A 5067-nucleotide genomic window follows, 5' to 3' on the forward strand; every position below is an offset into this window, starting at 1 on the left:
AGACTACCGATAGATTGGCGTTCTAACTCCCCCTTGTGATAGCGTGGTGCAATGACAAAATGACGCAATTTACTAAAATCTGCCACCAGACACAAATGGTCACGGCATAAGCTCTAAACTTTTAATTGAGGAACCACTGGACCTATAGTCAACTGTATTGGTAGATTGGTAAAAATAAAGGAAAGCAGACATTAATATCCATTTGAGCATGGTGAAATTATTATTTACACTTTTGTTATAGTGTGGACACTATATAAATAATTACATGGTTATTATTGGCATTAACCTTGACCTTTCCCCTTTGATGATGTCATCACCAAGAGTGAGTTCTGTGCAATGTGTTTCTACCACCGGCTGAGTGGGCTATATAGTTCTGTTATATTTGTACCGTTTGTACCTGGCAATACACCTTTAGGTTTGGGTTGAAAGTAAAGGAAAGTAATATCGAAATGCGTGTGGGCATTCCTTGTCAAGTTACTACACCTTTTTGGCGACGAGGATAAAACTTTATCAACTTGTACAGGGCGAGTTAGCTAGCTAGCTTAATGAGCGACGGAGAGCAGGTGCCACTGGACGGAAACGCCGACGGGGACAATCAGCAGCAAGTGCAAATCGCTAACGAGGATCAAGGACAAGTTGGCGTTATAATGGCAATGTTTGGGACTATCACTGAGTTTGTGGAATCGAACGAAGACTGGACGGAATATGTGGAAAGGTTGGGACACTTTTTCTTGGCAAATGGAATCATAGATGAGGCTAAACAGCGCTCTATTCTCTTGAGTGTGTGTGGGGCTTAAACCTACAAGCTAATGAGGAATTAGGCTACACCACGGAGACCGGGAGAAATTCCTTTTGGGGATCTAGTTGCTCTCATTCAGACTCACCACAATCCAAAGCCTTCAGTGATTGTCCAGAGGTTCAAGTTTAACTGCCATTTTCGGAAAACAGGTCAGTCTGTTGCTAACTTTGTTGCTGAATTACGTGAACTCTCTGAACATTGTGAGTTTGGGGCTATGTTAGAGGACATGCTCCGTGACAGATTAGTCTGTGGCATTAATGAGAACAGCATACAGCGCCGGTTGCTGGGGGAAGCCACACTGACTTTCAAGAGGGCATTGGAACTATCTCAAGGGATGGAGATGGCCGCTAGTAATGTGAAAAATATTCAAAAGGCCAACAGTGAAAGTTGTGCAGTGCATCAGGTGACAAAAGAGGTGGCAGGAAAAAGGGAAAAAGCAGTGGAATGTTTCAGATGTGGAGGGACACATTATGGTAACAACTGTAAGTTCATGGAGACTGTCTGTCACAATTGCAACAAAAAGGGACATTTAGCAAAAAAATGCAGGGGTCCTAGGAGCAAGCCAGAGGGTGGGCGGACTGGGCTGGGCAAGTTCACAGCACCAAAGCCTCAGTCAGCAGCGCACCACCTAGAGAGCACAGAGGAGGAGGACGAGCATTGTTCCTACAACATGTTTAATGTGAGGGAGCCGCGCGCAGAGCCTATCTATGCTACAGTGGAGGTAGATGGAAAGCAGATGAGGATGGAGGTTGACACGGGGGCCTCTGCCTCTGTCATAAGTGAGGAGACCTACAAACAAAAATGGGGCTCAAGATAGGTTTCTGCCCTCACACCGGCAGAGATCAGACTGCGTACGTACACCGGGGAGACCATACCATTGCTTGGGGCTCTAGAAGTGAACATTGCATACAACAGCCAGGAAGCGAGAGCACGGCTCCTGGTGGTGAAAGGGAATGGGCCTAGTTTACTAGGGCATGACTGGCTAAACAAAATACAACTGAGCTGGGGTGAGATAAAACACACCCGAGTGACTGAGGATGTCATTCAAAAATACCCAGAGATTTTCAAAGATGAACTGGGCACACTGCAGGGCACTGCAGTTAAGCTGTTCGTGGATCCTCAGGCCGAGCCTCGCTTTTTCAAGCCCAGGACAGTGCCTTACGCCATGAAAAAGCAAGTGGAAGATGAGTTGGAGCGGCTGCAGGAAGCAAACGTCATTACTCCCGTTCAGTTCTCCCGCTGGGCAGCTCCTATCGTTCCCGTTCTGAAAAGTGACGGCACGGTGCGTATATGTGGGGACTACAAACTCACCATCAACAGGGCCTCTAAGCTAGACGCTTACCCGCTGCCACGGGTGGAGGACTTGTTCGCGACACTGGCAGGAGGCAAGACGTTCTCAAAGCTTGACATGAGTCACGCCTACCAACAGCTCCTCCTGGACGAGGACTCAAAAGAGTATGTCACAGTCAACACGCACAAAGGCTTGTTCAGGTACAACCGCTTGGTTTTCGGAGTGGCGTCCAGCCCAGCCATTTTCCAGAGGACAATGGACAATCTGCTGCAGGGGATCCCTCATGTAGCAGTGTACCTGGATGACATCCTGGTTACAGGGGAGACGGAGGAGGAGCACCTCCACCATCTGGACCAGGTGTTAAAGAGATTCTCTGAGGCAGGGCTGCGCCTGAAGCGTAGCAAGTGCACATTCCAAGCACAGAGTGTGACATACCTAGGTCACAAGATCACAGCGCAGGGTCTGTGTCCTTTGGAGGACAAAGTCAGGGCAATCAAGGATGCTCCAAACCCCAAGAATGGGTCAGAGCTCAGGTCGTTCCTGGGCATGGTGAACTACTATGGTAAGATCCTCCCTGAGCTGTCAACAGTGTTGGCTCCACTTTATCAGTTGCTCCACAAAGACTGTAAATGGAAGTGGGGGCCAGCACAAGAGAAAGCTTTCAAGGAAGTGAAAGCACTACTACAATCAGCACAACTTCTGGTTCATTTTGACCAAGACAAAGAGATCATCCTGTCATGTGACGCCTCACCCTATGGCGTCGGGGCAGTACTCTCTCATCAGATGGAGGACAGGTCAGAGAGACCCATTGGATTTGCATCACGTACGCTGACGAGTGCTGAGAAGGGTTATTCACAGTTAGACAAGGAAGGTCTGGCCATAGTCTTTGCTGTGAAACGCTTCCATCAGTACCTCTACGGTCGTCATTTCACCATATGCACTGACCACAAACCACTGATGAGCCTTTTTAGTGAATCAAGATGCAGTCCGCCCATGGCTTCAGCAAGGTTACATCGTTGGGCCCTGACACTGTCGGCTTACCAGTATACGATAGTGTATAGAGCGGGGAAGGACAATGCAAATGCAGACGCGCTCAGCCGTCTCCCGCTACCAGAGATGCTTGCCACAACTGTGGTGCCTCCCGTGACAATTTTCCTAATGGAGAGATTGTCAAACTCACCTGTGAATGCCAAACAGATCAAACAGTGGACAGACCGGGATCCTATCCTGTCCCAAGTGAAAAGATTCCTGATGCAGGGTTGGCCTCCTGTCATAGAGGATGATGGACTAAGACCTTACGCAAAGCGCAAAACTGGCTGCATACTCAGGCTGGCTGCATACTCTGGGGGTCCAGAGTGGTTGTTCCACCCCCTGGCCGTGCACAAGTCATGGATGAGGTCCATGAGGCTCACCCGGGTGCCTCCCGGATGAAAAGTTTAGCCAGATCTTACATCTGGTGGCCTAACATGGATCAGGAGGTAGAAGACAAAGTTAAATCATGTTCTGAGTGCCAGATCAACCAGAAGATGGCGCCGCCCGCGCCACTACATCTGTGGGAGTGGCCTGACCACCCATGGTCCAGGCTGCATATAGATTTTGCAGGCCCTTTCATGGGTCACATGTTCCTTGTCATGGTGGACGCACACTCCAAGTGGCTGGAGGCGCACATCATGAGCAACATCACAGCGACCACAACCATCGAAAAGCTTCGGCAGGTGTTTTCAACCCATGGTCTGCCGGACTCTCTGGTGTCCGACAACGCAACAACGTTTACCTGTGATTTGTTCCAAGAATTCATGCGGAGAAACGGGATCCGCCATGTCCGCAGCGCCCCGTTTCACCCGGCCTCAAACGGCTTAGCGGAGCGGGCTGTGCAGACACTGAAAGAGGGGCTCAAAAGGATGACTGGGGGAACCATCACTACTAAGCTCTCTCGGTTCTTGATCCAGTACCGCATCACGCCACAAACAACAACAGGACAGGCTCCAGCGGTGATGTTAATGGGCAGAAGGCCAAAAGCTCGCCTGGATCTACTGCGTCCGAACATCAGAGCACGAGTGGAACGGAAGCAGGAGAAACAAAAAGAGAGACATGACCACCACGCAAGGGAGAGACAGTTAAAACCCAATGACACTGTCTACATCCGCAACTTCACAAGCAGCCAACGCTGGTTGCCAGGTATCATTCTGAGTCAGAGTGGTCCCGTCTCCTTTGTGGTCAAACTGACTGATGGTCGAGTCATGCGCAGACACCAGGACCATCTCCGCCTGCGCTATGACAAAGACAAGACCATGTTTTCAGACGGAACAGCTGTGGGTGGTAGTATACAAGTTGAAATCCCACAGGAAACAGCATCTGAGGAACAGGGGCATTCAGTGGTTCCAGCAGAGGGTGATGGACATTCTCTCACAAACACCCAACCCGCTCCTGTGCCCTCAGACTCAGCTCCACTGGGACATGCCTTACCTGTGTCTCGTAGCACACCAGGAGTACTGCGCAGATCACAGCGTAGTCACAAGCCTCCTGAAAGACTAACTCTGTAGTTGAGACTGAGAGACTTGTGGTGTTAGTGTTTGCAGCAGACCTAGTTGAAAAGAAATAAGGACTGTCATTTTATTGTTGTTGTTTTGGTTACATTTACGGTAACACCAGCAGAAGTTCTACAGTGTGGTGTAGTAAAGAGAAGAAAACACTAATGTGGTTTACTTGTTAACCTTATGTTTTCCTTACAGGGGGGGATTTAAATTGAGGGGGGAGAAGTGTTATAGTGCGGACACTATATAAATAATTACATGGTTATTATTGGCATTAACCTTCCTTGACCTTTCCCCTTTGATGATGTCATCACCAAGAGTGAGTTCTGTGCAATGTGTTTCTACCACCGGCTGAGTGGGCTATATAGTTCTGTTATATTTGTACCGTTTGTACCTGGCAATACACCTTTATGTTTGGGTTGAAAGTAAAGGAAAGTAATAAC

At 48.8% G+C, this 5067-nt stretch overlaps 1 pseudogene; it reads left to right on the forward strand.

Moving 5' to 3' along the window:
• Positions 1 to 463: 463 nt before the first annotated feature.
• Positions 464 to 4643, forward strand: LOC115169281 (uncharacterized protein K02A2.6-like; annotated as a pseudogene).
• Positions 4644 to 5067: the final 424 nt, after the last annotated feature.

This window comes from Salmo trutta, chromosome 31 (assembly GCF_901001165.1).
Source record: "Salmo trutta chromosome 31, fSalTru1.1, whole genome shotgun sequence".
NCBI lineage: Eukaryota > Metazoa > Chordata > Actinopteri > Salmoniformes > Salmonidae > Salmo > Salmo trutta.